This window comes from Balaenoptera borealis (genome assembly GCF_965194805.1).
Source record: "Balaenoptera borealis genome assembly, chromosome: 4".
Classification (NCBI taxonomy): Eukaryota; Metazoa; Chordata; class Mammalia; order Artiodactyla; family Balaenopteridae; genus Balaenoptera; species Balaenoptera borealis.
Genome location: NC_138861.1, coordinates 77930820 through 77955338, shown reverse-complemented (window position 1 = coordinate 77955338; position 24519 = coordinate 77930820). Strand labels below are relative to the sequence as shown.

The window sequence follows — 24519 nt, the reverse complement described above, 5'->3', positions numbered from 1 at the left end:
GCGAAATGAGATTCACATTCATTAAATATTTCATATATCAAAAAGTGATTCAACGGTATCGTGAGAAACTTAAAAAAAAATCTACCAAAGACAACTGTTTTGTTTTATGTAATCAGTGAACAAAAACCTTCTGAAATGTAGCCTTTTCGAAGACAATCAGCTTTGGTAAAATGTCTTCTTTATGTGAAACTCCTTCTTTGTATTTAATGTATGGAAGAAGCATATGTTTTAGAGAAAGGTATATTTTATAAGGCGTTAGGTTGGGCCCCCAGCCAAATGGAGTGGGGTGAGATGTAGAAAGTGCAGCAGCCAAAGTGACTCTGACCAGTTACTCTGAGCACCTTCCTCTAGGTCCATTTAAATCCCAAATGAAGCCCAAATGAGAAGCATTGGAAAAAAGCAGGAAAAAACAACCCTTTTTCCATCATCTCTTTTGGTTACAACTGAACTCACTTAGCCAACAACAAAAAAGTAAATTGAATGAAGTTGCTCTTTCTAATAGCTGACATTGCTATTTTGATCTTTTCCCATACAACAGCAGGGCAATCATGCAATAATGGTTTTTATCCTGTTCACTGACATTTTCTTGAAGGAGTGCCAAGTTTAATAAAGTGAAGAAACATTTCTTCCAATCTCCATAAAGCTTTGCCTGTAAGTAATAAAATATAGGAGAAAACACCTCTAATATTTAGTCCAATGTTGCTGTGTTTCCCCAAGGTGGTTGATTAACAAACACATAAAGTCAGCAATAAAATTCAATGATGTGTCCACGAACAAGACAAAAATTATTGCTGAATCTACTGTAAGAAATAATTAATGTAAGGCAAATAATGACACTGTGGGATTAGGAGGAGGGAAAAAAACCCACTTGGTGTGGTTTTTAAAATACTCTTGGTGTACTTAAAGGAGTTTGCATGTTTAAGTGAATTACACTAGAGAACATTTACCCTAAGCATCTGTTTTATTATCCACTAGGAACCTGTGCAGATACCTTGGCTAACCTCTTCCTTGTCTGCCAAGGTAAACATGCCAAAAAATGGATTGGGTCTGGCCAAGAATGAAGCATTCTCTGCTCCAACAAGCATTTTTTTCTTTGTCATGAGGGAGCACTCAACAGGTATTCCAAAGGCACACATGCAAAATGGAATTCTCTCTGCCTGGTCGTGGTGCCTCTTCCTGCCTCAGGACACTTTCAGAGGGCTGCATCTTTCCCCAGTGGGACCTGGATGATTTATAACTCTGGAGAGAAGCTTACACTCCATCTAATTGGGTGGCCAACATTTGGACTCAATTTTGAAATTCTTTTTTCTTTTTTTCTGCTGTCCTTATAAACCAAACAGGATAAAAACAAGTCTAGTTAATTTGGATGTGTCTGGGCTGTAATTTTTATCCATTTGTACCTTGCAGCTTAAATTTTGAAACAATTGAACCAGAAGAATTTTGCTGTTGAAAAATTGCTCTCTTAAAGGGTGTGTGTGTGCGTGCATGTGTGTGTGTGTGTGTGTGTGTGATTCCAATAAAGAAACATAAGGAATCATTAAATTGTAAGCTTCTTGAGGGTATGATCTTGTTTTATTAAACTTTGTATCTTTTATGTCCCTAATTTAGTAACTGGTACAGAGTAGGCACTCATAAAATGTTTAATTCCATCACTTTAATTCATTCCTTTTAATCAACAAATATTTACTATTTTCCTAACGCTATCAATCAATTGATAAATGAATAAAGAAATAAATGAACAAATGAATGAATAAACCGCCAGCTTCATGATATTACCATATCTCTCTAACATCATGTGCTCTTGTTTTCCATGTCCTCAGAAAATATAACAATTTTTTAAAGCCTGTGACAGTCCATAGACCTTATACTTGGGAAATAAAAACAGCAGTGAATGTCACTAGTATCAAGGAAAAACATTTTTTAATGTACAGTACATGTAGCTTCATGGTAATTAATGATTCACTTGAGTACCTTCTGGATTTACACACACTGTGGGTATTCTAATATCAGTCAACATTGAGCCTTTACTGTGGATGAAGGAATGTTCTAAATTGATGTGTATTTTCTAATGTAATTCTCATGACAACCCTACAAGGTGGGTACTGTTACCTCCCCTTCAGAGTTGGGGAACTGAGATGCTAGTACGTGAGGAAACCCTGGCAGTCTGACTCTAGCACCTTAATCAGGCCGTACTTCCTACCCTCTCTGTGGTGCCATTGACCGGTCCATCCACAGTAAAGAGTCTGGCCTGTTGCAAAGGGCTCTATCTGCTTAGAGCAAACTTTCTTCTTTACCCACAATCATCATAATCATAAACTTCAATAAGGAAACAGAAGGTTTGAGTTGTACCGACCAGCAAGCAAAAAGAGCTCCATGAACCGACATTAGCGTAAGGATTTCACTTGTGCAACACGGTGCGGGCCCCTGTGTGTGTGTGTGTGTGTGTGTGTGTGCAAGCTCGCTCATGCACATAAAGGGATGCACAGAAAAATAGTTACCAAATATGAACGTTCATTATCTCAAGGTGATGGCATTTCAGGTGAACTGGACCCTTTCTCTTACATTTTCCTGTGTTGTTTGAATTTTTACAATGAGTAATATGTCATTTATATAATCAGAAAAAAACATACTAAATTATTTTTGTTGTGGAATAAAGAGTGGGGCTCTGGAGTCAGCTTGGGTTTGAGTCACTGTGTTTCTGAGCTTGGGCAAGTTTCTTATCCTCCCTACCTTGGGCTTCCTTATCTGCAAATAGGGCAAATGAAAGCACCTGCTATGGGAGTGGAGGGAAGGATATGACAGAGCAGTGTATAGCGCAGAGATCTAGCCACTCTCACAGGCCTGAGGAAGAATGTCAAAGGAAGATGCACCCTGCATTCAAGGAAACTCCTGTGGGTGGCTTCTGAAGAAACAAATGAAATTTGCATCCCTAAGACCTGCCACTGGCTCTCATTTCCAAGGAAGACCAGGCCACCACCACAGGTCAGGCAGTTAGATTTGTTTCAACTCCAGTTTGGATTGTCAAAACCCCTTTTCTGTTTCACATCAGGAGTTCAAAACATCTCCAGGCAGCAGTGCTCCAAATGACTCCACTCTTGGCCTTCCTTGCATGGGAATCGTGTGGGAACAACATTCCAGAATGTTTAATCCATTGGTCTCCTTTTGTCTGGCCAAAGAGGAGGCGTGTCACGTAAAACAAGTATAGTAGTTCTTGTCTTTAATGCTGACAATGCAAGTTTGCTCTTTGAAAAGAGCAGTGATTGGCAGTAAAATCCATCCCAGGACCTGATGATGGAGAAAACTGGCAAGGCTGGTTTCACTGCTGCTTGTTGGTGGAGGATACTCTTGGAGAAGATCGTGGCAGCTGAGAAAAGAAAAATGCAGGAGCCAAGGGCCTGAGCAATAACACCACACTTTGTCACCTTCCCTGTCCATGGAAGAACTTTGCGATATTTGGAGGAATTCCCGGACGTCTGTGGCCAGGTTCAGTGAAAACCTGCATCCCTTGGTTTCCAGAACAGCCAGGGCAGGGCATGTGATAGGGGCTCCTCTAATCAGCCTCACTCAGGTGAGACTTCTACTTTGGGGGATCAAGTCTATGGGTGAGGGTGGCACAGGGGGTGTCTGGCTTCCACAGGTGCCGGAGGTTTACAATGTCAAGTTCCTGGTGGGGCAGTAGCCCCAGCGGTTTCTCTAGTGTCTGGTGGGGCAACAGTTGCAGTTTCCTCATCAGGCCATTCTGGGCTTGGTTTTGTCCATGGCTCCTGGAAGCTTTGCCTCAGGTCATCCAGTATCTTTTTACAAACTCCTTCTGCTTTGTTAGCAGCAAGCTTCCTTACATGTAACTAAGAACCCTGAAAGATACAAGTGCCGAATACCAGGGAATTCTCTTCAGCCTTCCAGGGGCCTGAGAAGCACTGCTGGGCAGAGTTACTGCTAACGAGTCATGCACTTTGAGACTCTGAGCACGAGTGCACTCTTCGCCCGCCTGTTTATCACTGTCTAGGACGACGATCATCTGAAAGGGATGGCTTACCACTTCACACCCTCGGGGATTCTGATGCCCTCATTCTTTTTTTTTTAAGCTTACACATATATAATTTTTTTAATTTTTATTTTGTATTTGAGTATAGTTGATTTACAATGTTGTGTTAGTTTCAGTCAGAATGGCCATCATCAAAAAGCCTACAAACGCTGGAAAGGGTGTGGAGAAAAAGGAACCTGATGCCCTCGTTGTTCTTCGCATACGAGTTTTTGTTCCCATATCAGTGGTTCTCAAATTTTGTTACACATTACAATCACCTGGGGAGATTTTAAAAATCTCTTATGCCCAGATCAACCTCCATACGAATTAAATGAGTCACTGGGGGTGGGGTGCAGGCATCATTAATTTTTATGTTGCCAGGTCTCAGAACCAGTTGTCTGATCTAATCAGTGGTTCTTAAAAGTGTCCTCCCCAGACCAGCAGCACCTGAGAGCTTGTTAGAAATTCGGATTCTCGAGCTCCATTCCAGACCTACTGAATCAGAAACTCTAGGGACTGATTGCCACCCCACAGCAGCAATCTGTGTTTTAATAAGCCCTCTTTGTGGTTCTGTTGTACACTCAAGGTTGAGACTAAATCACTCTCATCTGTCATGTAGGCATTTTTAAAGCTTACTCTTTCAGGTCACTGCTTAAGAAAACTTTCATTATTTCAATTAATACATCAGGATTCAAATTTCTTCACAGAGAGAATTTTCCATGTCCCAGAGTCAGTATAGATTCCAAACCAACTCCATTCCTGATAAGTTTTGAGTGAATTCATTTTTTAAAAAAGCCTAAAATATCTATTTCATTGTGTCTATTCAATGAGACTTTGTCTACTTAATTTGGAAATGTTGAACTAAAAATAAAATAAGGGGGGCTGCTTAACATAACACAACCAGAGACTTGAGCTCTAGCAAATACACACACCTGTGCATGCATGCACACAAATGCACACATGAACAGATTCTCATGTGCACACACACAGTTCCATGAGGTGAATGTCGCCTGTCCCTAGCGGCACTCCTGGATCTAAGGGACAGGATGAAATTGGTGGTTGACCAGGAGAGACCTGTATGAGACACTGCATTACTTGGCACAAAATCGTAGAGTCCTAGGTGAGGACTGTGACCTTTTATCCTGTGACCTTTTCTGTAATAGACGATTGGACTTGCTTTCAAAGCCAGCTTCTGTCACTTACCAGCCGTGACATGAGAATACTGATGTTCCTCCTCTAGTAACAAGTCCATCAATCAACGGTTTTACGGTTGTTCGTTTTATTATTGCTCTTAGCATCATAATGGCAGTGGGCACCGGGAGTGCTTCCAGATACAATCGCCCACTTGAGACTTGCAAGCACAAAGAAGGATTTCCCCATCAAGCTTATTTTTTGGTTCAATCCTGAAAAAGGAGGCTTCAAGAAAGCCTGAAAGAGAGGAGAGTTTGGATAAATTTTCAGTACAAGCCCCCCTTCCCAACCTCTAAAATAAAGTAGAGCACCTGGGTTTCAGGAAATCATATAAGAAAGTGAGTAATCAGCTTAAGGATGTTCTAAGGTGTCTATTCTCTATGTAATATGCTCACATTTGCTATTTTGAAAACAGCATAGTAATCAGTAGCCAACACCCTTCCATGAAGGACCTATTAAGGGACTAGTGGGAAAAGAAGAGATATGTTTATATCACATCTTGTGCAGTGAAGTCCTTAGAGAAGATTGCAGCAGCTTCAAAATGAAGAAAGGGAATGCCAGGGGTCTCAGGAGTGATAGTTGATAATCACAACCAACATTAATTAAACACTTCAATAATGCAAATTAAGCATTAATTGTCAGGTTCTGGGATAAGAGTTCCCACCCATTTTATCCAGGTACCATCATGAGCCCCCATGTTACGGATGGAAACTGAGGCACAGAAAGTTTACCTAAACGCAGTTTCCCGATAGGCGAATGTCTGAATTTGAAACTATTTGCCACACTTGACCAGCCAAAGAGTGAGAGGTGACTTCCATCCCCGCCCCACCCCTTAATTAAAATCTCCAGGGTCCTGTTCATCTCTTCTCTACAGATAACGTCGTGTTTATTGCCTACTAATTATGCAGCAAGTGTTGTCTTAGTTCGGAGTGGAAATAATGGTGGGTAAGACAGGCACAGACCATCTTCAGGTGGGCGTACAGGAAATAATGGCAGTCGGATATGATCAGTGTCACCCTGGGGGCTTCTTAGTGGGAGTTACAGCTGAGCTGAGAGCTAAAGGAATTATCACTGGCCAAGGAGGGTGAAGAGAATCCCAGGCAGAGGGAATAGCCTGGATGAAGCCTGGAGGCTGGAAACCACGGCCCTTTAGCAAGACACAAGAGTTCAACATGGCTGGAATGTAGGTCAAGGCCCTTATTAGTTTTTTTAAGAGCTTTTGACTTGAGCCTGACAACTAAGGAGTCATTGAAGGCCCTTAAGAAGGGAAGGGTCTTGATCAGACTTGAGTTTTAGAAAGATTGTTCTGACTGCAGCATAGGAAATGTATTGGGCTTGAGTAGTTCCTGACCAGGGGCATGGGGAACATTAACAAGTATCAATCGAGTGTTTCCTCGCCATGTGCCCGTCACCACTCTGGCATTGGGTGCTGTGGTTAACAAGACAGCAAGAGCCAGGTTCTCCTAGGACTCACATGTTAATGGGGGAAGGAAATCAAGCAAGTCTCCACATACCCAGAGGTGATGGTAACCTCCCTTCAGGTGAGAGGTACGGGGTGTTTCCCCTATGCTCCTCAAACTATCTGTACTGAAGATTGGAATTTTTCTCCAGTTCAGCCTAGACCAATGTGCGATTCTAACGGGCATGACTAGTGCACCCTCACACCACATGTGACCCACCACTTGAGCTTGTTAACACCCGAGTGTCCTCTACTCCATTCCAGGAGACCAGTTCATTGATTTTGCACGGCAGTGTTGCAGCAATGTCAAATTGCAACCAAAGTTTTTACACCTTTACTCTCAATTACTCACAACTAGGGAGGAGTATGAGATAGAAGCAGATCAGGAGGAAGGTTCCATGTTGGAGATATTGATTACGGGGTACTTAGTGGAATACAAGAGATGGCGGGACAAATGAGTATAGGTGGGTTTGAACTTTAATCCACAAACTCAGACGAGAAGAGCAATATACATTGGCATTTCCATTCGTTCCTTCAAGTCAACTTAAATCTGAATCTGATTCACTATCCCAGAATTTTGGATCAACTCATTTAGATGATAAAGCCAATTTCAACTGCCTTCACAGTGAAACAGAAACAAATAATATTGCTAACCGAATTATGCCTGGGCACCTACTGAGTGAGAATGTGATAGGGAAGGGAAATGGGAGGAACAGACCCAGAAGCTGCAGTATCCTCCGTATACACAGCAGAGTGAACTGGCCCCTGCTGGTAGGAAACTGCTTTTTCCCAAAAGGCCTTGACTCTCTGGATGAGGTCAGTGGTCCGAATCTTGAACAGAGATCCTTGTTAGTCAGTGTCAGGAAGCAGAGGCAGGCCCTGGCTTTCTCCTTTCAGGTAGCCAGCCCTGCAGGCGCTATCTCCGTGGCCTACTTTCTGCTCTTGCAGCCAAGTTCTGGGATCAGGGCTTGGCTGCAGGCTCTTGCGATGACCTTCAGCCCTGGGCCAGCCCAGAGAAGATGTGAACAGAGGCACGTAAGAGGCCTTCCTACCCCCATCTTTTCTAACAGCGATGACATCCAAGGGAAGAGGGTCCCACAGCTTTTCACTTGGTGGTGGGGTACGGGGAAGACTGACCAGGGACTGTGCACCCCCCTCCTTGCGCTTCCCGTGCCTCCTCCGCTGCCCCTCACTGGCGGCCCTGTGAGTGCCAGTCTCCTCAGCGCTATCCCTGAGAGGGCGGGAGGCCACTGACCTCACCTCACTGTGCCAACAGCCTTGCCATCATCCCAAAGGCGGTGCTAGATGCAATGAAGGACCAAGATGGATTATGAATGAAAGAAAACTACTTTGTTTTCCATCCCTAGACTAAACTGCCAGCAGTGTACTTTCAATCGACACGTTTCCAAATCTAATTATTTTGTGGAAGCACCGTTACAGTATTTTGTATTTGCGTGTGTTTAAAAATACGAATCAGCTAAATATAAACATGTTTTAAGTATCACAACTTCCATTTCTTCATTTAAAAAGATAAGTACACTGAGAATCTCAAATAGTGGAAATCGTCTGACCCTATCTCCCTCTAGGATGCTTTGCTTCTCCCTCACCCATCCACCCCCAGGAACCTGCCCATTTATTTCCTTAGTTAAGAAAGAAAAAAAAAAAGAAAAAAGAAAGAAAGAAAGAAAGAAAAAGAAAAAAATACAAGCAATGGTTTTCCCAGCAGGGGGCAGCAAGAGACAAAAAATATGATGCTCCATTGGGCTTCCCCAGCCCCCAACTTAGTCTGAAATCCTGGATTTAAATTGGGAAGAGGGCGGTGGTGGGGGAATAGGGATGCGATCCAAACCACAGAACCCAAATTCATAAAGTTAAGTGGATGCAGAACTTGCTGGAACAAGATTTACTGAGGACAATAGCAAGATTGCTTTTTTTTTTTTTAAAGCTTTATGGAAGAAGGCAGGCCAGTGGAATCTTTAAAAGAATCTGGTTCTCTGTGGTGACGTCCACAAACTTGGTAATATGATTGTTCTTTAGGAAATATCCCATATAAGAGGAAAAAATGTTGTTCTCTTTGAATAAAATCCCACAACCTACCTTCACACTACTATGAGCTGGAAACATGGGTCTCACAAGCCAGAAGTACCTGGGTAGATGGGATATACAGCACCCAGCATGGGGCATCTTAAATAGGACTCACCTGATCAGGTGAGAAGTAATATGGGATGCTGGAAAGAGAGTGAGATCAGGTAGGCTTTGTGGCCCAGGACCGAACCTCTCACTGGCCCAAGAATCCTTGTGGTGTGTAAAAATGTGAGCCCTGATATAAAAAAACCTAAACCAAAAGAAGAGTGTAAGGAGAAACAGGAAATGAAATGATTGCAATGGGAGGGTTCTGCTTGGGAAATATTTATCCGGGCTCCCAGGCTGTAAATGTTGTAATTATAAGTCCTGGCAACAACAGCCGGGAGCACTTGGGCTTGTGTCCCTTTCAGGGAATCTTACTAGTTTCTTAGGGCTGCCATAACAAAGTACCACAAACTGAGTGGCTTATAACAACAGAAATTTATTCTCTCACGGTTCTGGAGGCCAGAAGTCCTAAATGAAGTGTTGGCAGGGCCACGTTCCCTCTGAAGTCTCTCGGGAAGAATGGTTCCTCTCCTGTTCCTAGCCTCTGGTGGCTCCTGGCATTCCCTAGAGACCCTTGGTTTGTGGCTGCTTCAATCCAGTCCCTGCCTCCATCCTCGCATGGCCTTCTTTCCTGTGTGTATGTGCCTGTGTGTCTGAATCTCCTTCCTTTTCCTCTTATAAAGACACCAGCCATTGGCTTTAGGGCCCACTCTAGTTCAGTATGACCTCATTTTAATGTAACTCCTTACATCTGCAAAGACCCTATTTTCCAAATAAGGTCACATTTTGAGGTTCTGGATGAATATAACTTTAGGGAACATGATTCAGCCCAGCACAGACCCCAAATAGCACTTCTGTTATGGTGATAAAACTAGACAATGCTGCTCTCAAATCCTGGCTCTGCCTCTTCCTGCCCCTTCATCCCCTGAACCTCGGCTTTCTTATCTGTCAGATGGTAGCAGTAATCCCCAGTGGGACTGTGGAATGGGTCAGAGGTTCCATGCTTGGTACAGGTGGTATAAGACAGTAGGGGAGGCTGGTGGAGCTGCGGTAGGGGCTCCTCTCTCCCATTCACAGGAAGCCCCAGGGCACTTGCCCAGACTCGTCCTCAACTGCTTTGCCCCAAACGCTACTCTCAGGAGCTTCGCTCACCAACTTACCAGCTAGAAATCCGGTATATTGATCCTTGTTGATGAACTGTTGTGCGTCTCCTCCCGGATGAGATACATTTAAAGGTATACTTCCTACTTAGAGTCTGCTTTGGCTTCTTGGGTGATGACAGGCGTGTCAGAGACTGATACAGACCAATGGAGGAAAGGGGGTTGGGGGACATTTGAGCAGGGCCGTGATTCCTCGGCCTCTGGTGGCATCCAGTAGTGACACCTGACTTTGCTGCGGGTGGGGCCGGCCTGGCTATAGCAGGGTTTTGTTTTGGAAATTTGGCACAGTCAACAGTCACCAGTCCTGGGCGAAGAAAACAGGCACATTCTGAGAATTGTGCTGCAGGCTTTTATAGGAATATTTCTCGTTTCCAGGGGCTCTTACCTTGGGGCTGGTTCGGGCACCGTGTTTGGTACGGCCAGGAGCATGGTTCCTCACCCAGTGTCCACACTGGATGCCCTGAGATGGATAACTGCGAAGGTCCTTTGATATTTGATAGTGTTATTCACTCGTTTACTCGTCTGAAGTCTTTCTTGTGTCTCTGTTGGGCCAATTTATTGATTCCAAAAGGGAATCTTTTTTAATGTGCAAATATGGTCACCTAGGATTTATTTATAATCAGGAAAAATAAGAAATAGCTACATAAGCATTTTGGCCAGGGAAGGTTAAAAAAATGTGCAGAAATTTTAATAATCTTTTCTTAAAAGCAACCTGTCAATGTGCATTGAGATATATATATTTTTAAGTATTTATACTCTTTTTAAAAATTTTTATGAGTCTAGTTTATTTACAATGTTGTGTTAGTTTCAGGTGTCCAGCAAAATAAATCAGTTATACATGTATCCACTCTTTTTTTAGATTCTTTTAACATATAGGCTATACAGAGTACTGGATAGAGTTCCCTGTGCGATACAGCTGGCTCTTATTAGTTATCTATTTTACATATAGTAGTGTGAATATGTCAATCCCAGTCTTCCAATTTATCCCTTCCCCTTTCCCCCCCCAACCCGGTAGTCGTAAGTTTGTTTTCTACATCTGTGACTCTACTTCTGTTTTGTAGGTAAGTTCATTTGTACTCTTTTTTTAGATTCCACATATAAGCGATATCATATGATATTTGTCTTTCTGTGTCTGACTTACTTCACTCCGTATGACAATCTCTAGGTCTATCCACATTGCTGCAGATGGCATTATTTTGTTCTTTTTTATGGCTGAGTAATATTCCATTGTATGTACGTACCACATCTTCTTTATCCATTCATCTGTCGATGGGCATTCAGGTTGCTTCCATGTCCTGGCTATTGTAAATAGTACTGAAATGAACATTGGGGTGCATGTATCTTTTTGAATTATGGTTTTCTCTGGATATATGTCTAGGAGTGGGATTGCTGGATCATATTGTAGCTCTATTTTTAATTTTTTAAGGAACTTCCGCACTGTTCTCCATAGTGGCTGAACCCATTTACATTCCCACCAACAGTGTAGGAGGGTTCCCAAAAGGGGATTCTTTTCTTGGGCTCATATCAGTCTTTTTTGGTTTATTTAAGGAAAGGTTTTTTTACATATGTATATGCCCAAGATTTTTATAAGCCTGAATCTTCTTGAGTGAGTCAGTGGCAGCTGACTGGAAATGTTTACCTTCCACAGCCAGGTTGGCAGATTCCAACCAGACACAAATAAACATTTTAAGGAAGTGCCCTCTCCATGTCCCACTGACTCAACAAAGCTGGGGAAACAACTAACTCTCTAACAGAGCCTTCCAAGAATGGACCTTCATTGAAATGTGCTTTGACCCAGAAGTGTTCAATCAGATGGACTGAGTTTGTCAAGGGTGTCATAGAGTTTGTTCTTTTGTAAGGATTGGCATTAGACTATATAACCTCACATATCCAATTATCCATTCATTTAACAAATATACAAGCATCACGCGGTAGACAGCTCCTAAAATGTCTCCCAACCATCTCTGCCTCCTGGTACTATGCATTTATATATTTCCTTACAGTTGAGTGTGGCCTGGGCTTAGGGACTTGCTTCTGACTGAAAGAATGCAGCAAAAGTGATGGAATATCACCTCAAGAATGGGTTACAGAAGACCGTGACTTTTGTTCTCATTCTCTGTCTGTGTGTCGTCTTTCCCTGGCCTCTTCTCTCTTTTTCTGGCCTCTTCTCGTTTGCTTATTCTGTCTGATGAAGTAAGTGGCTGTACTGTGAGCCGCACTTTGGAGAGGCTCACGAGGCAAGAAACTGAATCCCTTGAGCTGGGTGAGTGAGCTCAGAAGCATGTTCTACCGCAGTCCAGCCTCCAGTTAACTGCAGCCCAGAATGACATCTTCACTCCAGCTTTGAGACACCTTGATTCAGAGGACCCAGCTAAGCTATGCCCAGATTTCTGACCCACAGAAACTGTGAGACAATAAATATTGATGTTTTAAGCCACCAAGTTTTGGGGTAAATTGTTACACAGAGAGAGGTGACCAATACACACTTTTCTGGCACTGAATATAAATTGAAAAAAATGTATTGGTCTTTTAAGACATGCAAATGATTTTCATAGAAAGTGGTAACTGCCCTCATTGCATCTGTGTTCAAAATGCAGTGGTAACATAATAATACTGTGGTCTGGGCTTTTAGCCTAAATATATAGGATTCATGAAACTGACCAAAAAAAGTGATTTGGAAGAACTTTTAATTATGTGAGATATTTCTGACTGCTTGGAAACGGCTAAGAACTTGAAAATATGCATAGATTTCAGAACAAAAGGTGTCTGGAACTTGGATTAGAAATTATTTCAGATGATATCAGCCTCTATAAAATTCATCTTTATTAATGGAACCACTGTAAATAAAATTAGAAAAGGAGGTAATGAGGTCATCCCACCCATTTCTGTTACTTCCTTTTCAATCAGTAGTATGTTTTCTGCTCTAGAGTAATTGCAAAACATAGACTATAAATAAAGTATACAAATAATATTTGTGCCAATAAGAATAGAAAGACTTTGAAGGAAACTTAAAGGAAACCTCTTGTTAAAATTTTGGGCCAGGATTCTCCGACTCTTATGAAGTCAAGATACTGAACTTTAGGATCGGTTGAAATTTCCTGATTTTCTACTCTGTTTATACTTATGTTCCCAAATTTAATTCCAGAAAATTAGCTTGCTACCCAAATGGACTGGAGAGAGGCAGTTGAATTGAAGCATCTGGGGTTCAGTTGAAAGGTCCAAACTGGCTGAAATGGAGTGGTGGAGAGAGAGAGTAAAGAAGAAATCCAAGGACTGTGGGCTGATAAACTCCAATGTTAGGAGGGCTAGAAGCAAAGGAGAAACTCAGAAAGAAAACTGAGAAGGTCCAGCTTGGCCCCGTCCAACACAGAATTCACTGGGCGGGAGAAAATGTTCATATTGATTCATGAAGATTGTGTCCTTGGTTCTTCCTACCCTCCATCTACTCTCTCACCCTTAGTTATTTTGTTTATTCCCTTGACTACTATATATTCATTCCCATGAAAATGATTCCAAAATTTATGTCTTTATTTCTACATTCTGGACGTCTCTACCTGGATATCTATACTCAAGTGGCATCTCAATGCAGCATGTTCCAAATCAAACTCTCTCTTTTTAAAATTTTTATTGGGGGATAATGTTTTTTTAATTTTTATTGGAGTATAGTTGCTTTACAATATTGTGTTAGTTTCTACTGTACAGCAAAGTGAATCAGCTATACATATACATATCCCCTATTTTTTGGATTTCCTTCCCATTTAGGTCACCACAGAGCATGGAGTAGAGTTCCCTGTGCTATACAGTAGGTTCTCATTAGTTATCTATTTTATACATAGTATCAATAGTGTGTATATGTCAATCCCAATCTCCCAATTCATCCCACCACCATCCCCCCGCTTTCCCCCCTTGGTGTCTATACATTTGTTCTCTACATCTGTGTCTCTATTTCTGCCTTGTAAACTGGTTCATATGTACCATTTTTCGAGATTCCACATATATGTGTTAATATACAATATTTGTTTTTCTTTTTCTGACTTACCTCACTCTGTATGACAGTCTCTAGGTCCATCCACGTCTCTACAAACCAATTTCATTCCTTTTTATGGCTGAGTAATATTCCATTGTATATAGGTACCACATCTTCTTTATCCATTCGTCTGTCGATGAGCATTTAGGTTGCTTCCATGACCTGGCTATTGTAGATAGTGCTGCAATGAATATTGGGGAGCATGTGTCTTTTTGAATTATGGTTTTCTCTGGGTATGTGCCCAGTAATGGGAACGCTGAGTCATATGGTAATTTTACTTTTAGTTTTTTAAAGAACCTCCGTACTGTTCTTCACAGTGGCTGTATCAATTTACATTCCCACCAACAGTGCAAGAGGGTTCCCTTTTCTCCACACCCTCTCCAGCATTTGTTGTTTGTAGATTTTCTGATGATGGCCATTCTAACCGGTGTGAGGTGATACCTCATTGAAATTTTGATTCACATTTCTCTAATAATTAGTGATGTTGAGCAGCTTTTCATGGTCCTCTTGGCCATCTATGTGTCTTCTTTGGAGAAGTGTCTATTTAGGTCTTCTGCCCATTTTTTGATTGGGTTGTTTGTTTTTTTAATATTGAGCTACATGAGCTGTTTCTATATTTTGGAGATTAGTCCTTTGCCCATTGATTCATTTGCAAATATTTTCTCCCATTCTGAGGGTTGTCTTTTTGTCTTGTTTATAGTTTCCTTTGCTGTGCAAAAGCTTTTAAGTTTCATTAGGTCCCATTTGTTTATTTTTGTTTTTATTCTCAATACTCTATGAGGTGGGTCAAAAAAGATCTTGCTGTGATTTATGTCAAAGTGTTCTTCCTGTGTTTTCCTCTAAGAGTTTTATAGTGTCTGCTCTTACATTTAGGTCTTTAAGCCATTTGGAGTTTATGTTTGTGTATGGTGTTAGGGAGTGTTCTAATTTCATTCTTTTGCATGTAGCTGTCCAGTTTTCCCAGCACCACTTATTGAAGAGACTGTCTTTTCTCCATTGTATATCTTTGCCTCCTTTGTCATAGATTAGTTGACCATAGGTGCGTGGGTTTATCTCTGAGCCTTCTATCCTGTTCCATTGATCTATATTTCTGTTTTTGTGCCAGTACCATACTGTCTTGATTACTGTAGCTTTGTAGTATAGTCTGAAGTCAGGGAGTCTGATTCCTCCAGCTCCGTTTTTTTCCCTCAAGACTGCTTTGGCTATTCGGGGTCTTTTGTGTCTCCATACAAATTTTAAGATTTTTTGTTCTAGTTCTGTAAAAAATGCCATTGGTAATTTGATAGGGATTGCATTGAATCTGTAAATTGCTTTGGGTAGTATAGTCATTTTCACAATATTGATTCTTCCAACCCAAGAACCTGACATATCTCTCCATCTGTTTGTGTTATCTTTGATTTCTTTCATTAGTGTCTTATAGTTTTCTGAGTACAGGTCTTTTACCTCCTTAGGTAGGTTTATTCCTAGGTATTTTATTCTTTTTGTTGCAATGGTAAATGGGAGTGTTTCCTTCATTTCTCGTTCTGATCTTTTGTTGTTAGTGTATAGGAATGCCAGAGATTTCTGTGCATTAATTTTGTATCCTGCAACTTTACCAAATTCATTGATTAGCTCTAGTAGTTTTCTGGTGACATCTTTAGGATTATCTATGTATAGTATCATGTCATCTGCAAACAGTGACAGTTTTACTTGGGAGATAATTGATTTACAATGCTATGTTAGTTTCAGGTGTACAGCAAAGTGACTCTGTTATACAAATACATATATCCACTCTTTTTTAGATTCTTTTCCCATATAGGCCATTACAGAGTATTGAGTATAGTTCCCTGTGCTATACAGTACGTCCCTGTTAGTTATCTATTTTGTATATAGCAGTGTGTATGCATCAATCCCAATCTTCCAATTTTTCCTTCCCCCCTTACCCCCCCAGTAACCATAAGTTTATTTTCTACACCTGTAACTCTATTTCAGTTTTGTAGATAAGTTCATTTGTAGCCTTTTTTTTTTTATATTCCACATATAAGTGATGTCATATGATGTTTGTCTTTCTCTGTCTGACTTACTTCACTCAGTATGAGAATCTCTAGGTCCATCCACCAAATCAAACTCTTAAATCTCCCCACAGATGCCATCTTCTCCTGAAACACCTTCCTGGATCAACTTACTTAAAAATCCTCCTACCCTTCCCCTCAATCACTATTTCCTTAAATTGTTTTATTTTTAGTAATAGCACTTACCAACATCGAACATTACATTATGAATTTATTTCTTTGTTAATTCTCTCTCTCCCACACTAGACTATAAGCCCCATGAGGGCAGGGACTTAGCCTCTGATTCCCTGATGTATCCTTTGCTCCAAAAGTGGTCCCTGGCCATAGTAACTGCTCAATAAATATTTCCTGATTCAGGTTTTGTGAAGCCTCTCATTACTGGATTTTAAAAATTAAATTTATTATTTTGAGATAATTTTAGATTTACGTGCAGTTCTAAGAAGCAATACAGTAGGGATCCAATGTAGCTTTTACCCAGTTTCTCTCAGTGATAATGTCTTACAAAACTGTAGTGCAATATCACAACCACAATATTGACATTGATGCAGTCAAGATACAGAATATTTCCATCACAACAGGGATCCCTCACGTTGCCCTTTTATAACCACATCCATTTCTTCTTGCCTCCACTCCCTCCTTAACCCCTGACAACCACTAATCTGTTCTCCAATTCTATAATTTTGTCACTTCAAGAATGTTGTATAAATGGAATCATATAACACGTAACCTTTGGAGATTTGATTTTTTTCACTTAGCATAATTCTCTGGAGATTGGTCCAGGTTTTTACATGTATCAACAACTTCTTGTTGCTGAGCAGTGGTCCACAAGATGCATGTATTACAGTTTGTTTAACTATTCAACCATTACAGGACTTCTAGGTTGTTTCCAGTTTGGAGCTATTAAAAATGAAGATGCTATAAATATTCATGCACAGGTTTCCATGTAAACAGAAGTCTTCATTTCTCGAGGATAAATGCCCAAGAGTGCAATTGCTGGGTTCAATGATAGTTGCATTTTAAAGAAACTGTCAAACTGTTTTCTAGAGTGGCTGTACCATTCCTACTAGCAATGTATGAATGATCCAGTTTCTCCACATCCTTACGAGCATTTTGTGCTTTCACTATTTTTTAGTTTATTCTTTCTAACATGTGTGTAGTGATATCTCGTTGTGGTTTAATTTGCATTTTCCTAAAGGCTAATGGTGGTAAGCATCTTTACATGTTATTATTTCCCATTTGTATATCCACTTGGTGAAATGTCTGTTTAGGTCTTTTGTCTATTTTTTAACTGGATTACTTAGTTTTTTTACTGCAGACTTTTCAGACTTCTTAATATATTTGAATACTAGGTTTTTGTTGGGTATATGCCTTGCAAATATTTTCTCTCAGTCTGTAGCTTGTCTTTTCCTCCTCTTAAGAAGGTCTTTCATAGAGCAAAAGTCTTTAATTTCTATCAAGTCCAATTTATCAATTTTTCTTTGATGGATTGTGCTTTTGGTATTACACCTAAGAACTTCTTTCCTAGCTCTGGATCCTGAAATTTTTCTTCTTTGCTTATTTTTTCTAAAAGTTTTACAGTTTTACATTTAAGCTCATGACCCATTTTGAGTTAATTTTTGTGTAAGTTGTGAGACATAGGTCAAGGTTCACCTTCTTGCCTATGGATATCAAAATTTGTTGAGAAGGTTATCTTTCCTCCCTTGAATTACTTTCACACCTTTGTGAAAAGTCAGGCGTATTTTGGGAACTCTATTTCTGGGTTCTCTAATCTGTTCCATTGATCTGTGTGTTTATCCCTCCAATACAATCCAATATCACAAAATCCTGATAACTGTAGATATTTAATGTCTTGAAATCAAGTAAACTGATTTCTCCCACTTCTTTCTTATTTCTCAAAAATGGTTTCAGCTATTGTAGCTCTTTTGCCTTTCTATATGAATTTTAGAATAATGTTGCTATATCTGCAAAAAATCTTGCTGGCATTTTGATAGGAATTGCATTAAATCTGTATATCAAATTGGGAATAATTGACATTTTGCTATCTTGAGTCTTGCAATCCATGAACATGGTACATCTCTCCATTTATTTAGACCTTCTTTGATTTTTTTCATCAGCATTCTGTAGTTTTCAGCACGCAAGTCCTGTTCATGCTTTGTTAGATTTTTACCTAAGTTTTTCTGCCCCCCTCCTCTGCAATTGTAAATGGTACTGTATTTTTAATTTCATTGTCCACGTGTTCTATGTTTTATGAATTCTTTATTTGCTAATATTTTATTAAGGATTTTCTGTGTCTGTATATTTTTGAAAATATTGGTCTGTAGTTTTCTTTCTATATAATATATTCACTTGGTTTTGGTATCAGGGTAATGCTAGTCATAAAATGAATTGTGAAGTATTCTCTCCTCTTCTATTTAGTGGAATTGATTGTGCAGAATTGGTGTTAATTTTCCTTTAGACATTTGGTAGAATTCTTCAGTGAAACCATGTGTGCATGGAGATTTCTTTGGGGGAATTTTAAAATTACAAATTCAAATTTTTTAATAGTTATGGAACTATTCCAATTATCACTTTCATATTGAGTAAACTATGGTAGTTTATGAGGTTTTTTTTGAGAAATTGGCCCATTTCATCTAAGTTTATGAACTTCAAGTCAACATGATGTCAAATTTGTTATCAACAAACGTCAAATTTATGTGTGTAGAGATATTCAGAGAATTCTCTTTTTATCTTTTTGGTGCCTGCAGGGTCTGTAGTGATATTCTCTATTTCATTCCTGATGTTGGTGATTTGTGTCTTCTCTCTCTCTCTCTCTTTTTTTTGTCAGTCTTGCTAAAGATTTGTCAAGTTCATTAATCTTTTCTAAGACTCAACTCTTTCTTTCAGTGATTTTCTCTGTTTTCTATTTCAATTTCAATAATTTCAGCTCTTTATTTCTCCCTTTCTTTTACTTGCTTTGGGTTTAGTTTGCTCTCTTGAAATGGTCGCTTATATTATTCATTTGAGACTTTTCTTCTTCTCTAGTGTATGCATTTAGTGCTATAAATTTTCCTCTCAGCAGTGCTTAAGTGTCTCCCACAAATCTTTTCCAGGTTTATTGAGATATAACTGACAAATAAATATTTGTACAACTTGATGTTTAGATATATATATGTAATAATCACCACAATCAAGCTAATTAGCATATCTATCACCTTACATAGTTACCATTTTCTTTTCCTTGTGGTGAGAACACTTAAGATCTACCTTCTTAGCAAATCATGCATACAATACAGTATTATTAACCATAATCATCTTGCTGTACATTAGATCTCCAGAACTTAACTTGCATAACTGAAATTCCCATGAATTTTGATATGTTGTATTTTCATTTTTGTTCAATATATTTTTTAAGATTTCCCTTAAGATTTTCTCTTTGATCCCTGGATTATTTAGGAGCATGTTGCTTCCAAGTTTGGAGATTTCTGTTATCTTTTTAAATTGATTTCTAGTTTGACTCCTTTGATGTCTGAAAACACACTCTGAATACTCTGTATGCTTTCAATTCTTTTCAATTTGTTGAAGTTTACTTTACGGCCCAGGATGTGTTCTGTTTTGTTATATATTCTATGGGTACTTGAAAAGAATGGGTATTCTGCTATTATTGGGTAGAGTGTGTTATAAATGTCAATTATATCTTGCTGGTTGATGGTGTTGTTGAGTTCTTTGGTATCTTTGCTAATTTTATTCTATTTCTTCTATCAATTGTAAGAGAGGACATTACACTGAAGTCATCAACTATGATTGTGGATTTGTCTGTTCCTCCTTTTAGTTCTATCAGTTTTGCTTCACATATTTGGTACCTCTGTTGCATAAACATTTAGAATTACTATATATATATATTTTTTTTTTTTGGTGGATTGGCCCTTTTATCATTATATATGTTCCTCTCTGTCTCTGGTAATTTTCTTTGCTCTGAAGTCTACTTTATCTGGTATTAAAATAGGCTCTTCTGCATTCCTTTGATTAATATTTGTATGATGTAACTTTTTCCATTCTTTTGCTTTCAACTGGCTCCTATATCATTATTGATGCATATAGTTGAGTCCTGTTTTTAAATCCACTCTGCCAATCTCTGTCTTTTAATTGGTGTATTTGGAAGATTTCCGTTTAATGTAATGATTGATGTCAGTGCATAAATGTGCCATTTTAATTTTTGTTTTATTTGTTATCACTGTTTTTCATTTCTCTGTTTCCTTTTTCCTTCCTTTCTGTGGATTACTTGAACAATTTTTAGAATTCCATTTCTGACTTATCTGCAGTATTTTTGATTGTATATTAATATAGATATTTTTAGTAGTTGTAAATATTACTTTATATGTACATAACACAATCTACTGGTGTTGCCATTTTACCAGTTCAAATCAAGTGTAGAAAACTTACCTTTCTTAATGTCCCTTTACTCTTCCCCATTTATAATGTAATCATTGTAAATATTTTCTCTACATACATTTAGAACCAAAGCAGACAGTGTTATCCTTTCTACTTCCACCATCAGATATACTTTAGAAAACTCAAGAGGAGAAGTAAATTCTATTGTATTTATCTGTGCTTTTGCTGTGTTCTTTCTTCCTTCTTAATGATCCAAGGTTTCTTCCTTTATTGTTTTCTTTCTGCTTAGAGAATTTTAGTTAGCCATTCTTTCAGCGTAGGTATGCTAGTGACATATTCTCTTAGTTTCTTTATCTGAGAATGTTTTGATTCCTCTTTCTTTCCTGAAAGATATATTTTCACTGGAAATAGGATTCTGGGTTGATAGTTCTTTTCTTTCAACATTTGGAAAATGTGTCACTGGCCTCCATGGTTTCTGATGAGAAATCCAATGCCATTCCATTTGTTTTCCCCCTTTAGATAAGGTTTTGCTTCCCTCTCATTACTGTCAAGATATTTTTCTGTCTTTATTTTTCAGAAGTTTGATTATGATGTGTCTTGGTGTTAATTCCTTTAAGTCAATTATGTTTGGGATTCACTCAGCTTCTTGCATCTGTGAACTTATATCATTTGGGGACTTTTCAGCCATTATTACTTCAAGTACTTTTTCAGCTTAACCCTCTTTTCCCTCTCTCTTTGAGACTCTGTTGACATGAATGTTAGATCTTTTTTTATAGTCTATCTTGTGTATAAGTAACATCATTCTGATAAATTGCAGGGATGGAGTTTACCATTTTTCTTACAGTCACAGCCAGGCACTGCCTCCAGCATGTATTAAAAAAAAAACACCCATGCCTACTGTAAATCCATTTCTCTCACAGTGTGTGACCTTCTGTGAGGGCTCCCATATTTCTTTCTTTATTAAAGGCAGGTTGGGACTTCACAGCATTTAATAGGCTCTTTATCTCTTAAAGAAAATTTTATGAAGGACTTATAGAAAAGGCAAAATGAAGCTTGAAATAATGGAAATAATTTTTAGAGAAAAAGATCAAAGTAGTAAAAAAGATTAAATATAATGCTTTGTTAAAGGTCTGGCTTTGAACATAATACTTTCTCAGAAAGGCTTTAAGAGAAATAAAATGGTGCTCAAAATTCCTAATGCAGCCTCAGAACAGAGTGATTTACCCTTGATTAACAGTTGGAAAGCCCTGTTATGAGCCAGTCTGAGCCTCCCTTATTGAAGACAGGTGCTTGCAGCTAAACAGTTTATCAGTGTTCATAAAAACAATCAAGTCATCCCTTACGCAAGGTCTGGTCCCCTCGAGTGTGTTCATGCCTTTGCTGTCTAGCCAAACTCAATCCTGCTTGATTGACAGGTGTTAAAACATCATCATTTGTTCCTGGAACAAATCTGAGAGTGTCCCCACACCCCAAAAGTGACTCCAAAGCCCCCAGAACTTCCCGTTACCACTTTCACACTTTACTGATACTCCTTCTTGAATGTCTGTCTCCTCATATACACTCTGTGCTCTGTGACATCTGACAAAATCCCATCTTTTTTCTCAGCACATGAACCATGTACTGGCACATGGGGGCACTGAGTAAATGTTTGTCTAATAAATGTCTAAGTGAACAAGATCTCTCTATAGGTGTACAAAAAGATCTACCCACTCCTGACTCTATACTTCATTCACTCTGTAATTTATTCCAAGAAAGTTTTATGGCTGTCTACTATGTGCCAGGTGAGGTGCTACACACTGAAAGTACAAGAAAATAAAATGTGATTTATATTCTGGCCAGGAGCTCCCATGGAAATATCCTGCCTGACCTATGCTCTCACATGTTGGGTTGGGCTCCTACATGTGTCCCTAGATTAGAGTTTGGCAAATTATGGTTGGTGAACCAAATCGGGCCACTACCATTTTTGTAAATAAAATTTTATTGAAATGTAACCATGGCGATTTATTTGTGTATTGTCTAAAAACGTTTTCACATTAGAATGACCTGTAAAAGCCTAAAATATTTACTGTCTGAACATTTACAGAAAAATGTTGCCAACCTCTGCCTTAAATCATAAATTGGGGAATGTTGGATATGCCCTCCCCTTACCTGGAAATTCCTGCGATGCCAAAAAGCGGGCAAAGACATGGCTCCATCCGTTAGCCAACACATCCTTTGGTCAAGACTATTAGGGGAAAATATTTAATTAATAAACAAAATATATATTGTTCCCCAAAAATCTGCAGATCACATATTACTGTTAACAACCTGATTTTACTGGACTGTCTTCTATCTGCATTAAGACTCCCAGGATGGACTCACAGGACTCACTAGCAAAGGTGGTCTGTAGTCAGAGTTCAGGGCAATTGTTTGGCTCCCATTATTTAGAGGTGGGGGACATGCGATATTTAAGCATGCGCAATATGCAGCTCACACCCCATTGGCCTTGAAGTCAGACCGTGCCTGGCATGTTTGAGGAACTGCCAGGGGTTCAATGTGGCTGGAGGGAAGTGAGTGAGGGGATGCAGTGGGGAATAAGATCAGAGAGCTGGGAGGGGATGAGGAGCTGGCCACTGAAAGGACTTGGGTTTGAACTCTGAGTAAGATGGGAGCCACTGGTAGGTTTGGAACAGAGGAGTGATCTGATCTGATTTGTGTTTTAAGATCACTCTGGTGAACACGTGGGGACTAGACTGGGGCGGGCAGGGGGGAGAGGGTGAAGCAGGGCCATTGGTGAGGAGGCTGTTGGAATGATCCAGATGAGACCTGATAATGGCTGGCTGAGCCCAGGAAGCAGTGGTGGAGGTGTAAGAGGTGGTTGGATTCTGCACTTTGAAGATGGAGCCAATAGGATTTTCTGAGGGATGAAACGTAGGAAGAAGAGTCAAGGAAGGTTCCGAGGTTTTTGAACTGATGAACCGGAAGGATAGATTGCCACTGACTGAGATGGGAAAGACAGGGAGAATTGGGTTTTGGGGGGTGAAATCAAGAGTTCATTTTAAACATGTTTGACATGTCTTATTTTTCCCGAATTTCATCCCCTTCCCTTGAATTACCCTTATTTAAAAACCAGGACCTCGGGGCTTCCCTGGTGTCGCAGTGGTTGAGAATCTGCCTGCCAATGCAGGGACATGGGTTCGAGCCCTGGTCTGGGAAGATACCACATGCCGCGGAGCAACTGGGCCCATGAGCCACAACTACTGAGCCTGCGCGTCTGGAGCCTGTGCTCCGCAACAAGAGAGGCCGCGATAGTGAGAGGCCCACGCACCACGATGAAGAGTGGCCCCCGCTCGCCGCAACTAGAGAAAGCCCTAGCACAGAAACGAAGACCCAACACAGCCAAAAATAAATAAATTTTTAAAAATGTTGTTTCCTGTAGGCAATGTAGGTTGCATCTTTAAAAAAAAACCAAAAAACAAAAAATCCTAGGACCTCTACTTTCTTTTTTTCAATAGTTGATTTACAATGTTTCAGGTGTAGAGCAAAGTGATTCATTTATACACGCATACATACATATGTATTATTTTTCAGATTCTTTTCCATTACGGATTATTACAAGATATTGAATATAGTTCCCTGTGCTTTATAGTAGGTCCTTGTTGTTTATCTGTTTTATATATAGTGGTGTGTATCTGTTAATCCCAAATTCCCGATTTATCCCTCCCCCTGCCTTCCCCTATGGTAACCATATGTTTGTTTTCTATGTCTGTGAGTCTATTTCTGTTTTGTAAATAAGTTCATTTGTATCATTTTTTTAGATTTCACATATAAGTGATCTCATAGGATATTTGTCTTTCTCTGTCTGACTTACTTCACTTAGTATGATACTCTCTAGGTCCATCCACGTTGCTGCAAATGGCATTATTTCATTCTTTTTTTATGGTTTAGTTGTATTCCATTGCGTGTGTGTGTGTGTAGACCACATCTTCTTTACCCATTCATCTGTTGATGGACATGCAGCCTGCTTCCACAGGCCCTCTACATTCTGGTTTCTAGACCTGTCCCACTCCCTTCCCTTCATTAACACCCCAACCAAGAGATGACAGTGTAGCACAGTGGTTAAGAGTGTG

General features: G+C 39.6%; 1 long non-coding RNA gene across 1 annotated transcript; it reads left to right on the top strand.

Moving 5' to 3' along the window:
* Positions 1-1582: 1582 nt before the first annotated feature.
* LOC309628129 lies at positions 1583-23812 on the top strand. Its single transcript, XR_014244190.1, has 2 exons — positions 1583-3568; positions 23523-23812. It is a non-coding gene; the product is annotated as an uncharacterized lncRNA (long non-coding RNA).
* Positions 23813-24519: the final 707 nt, after the last annotated feature.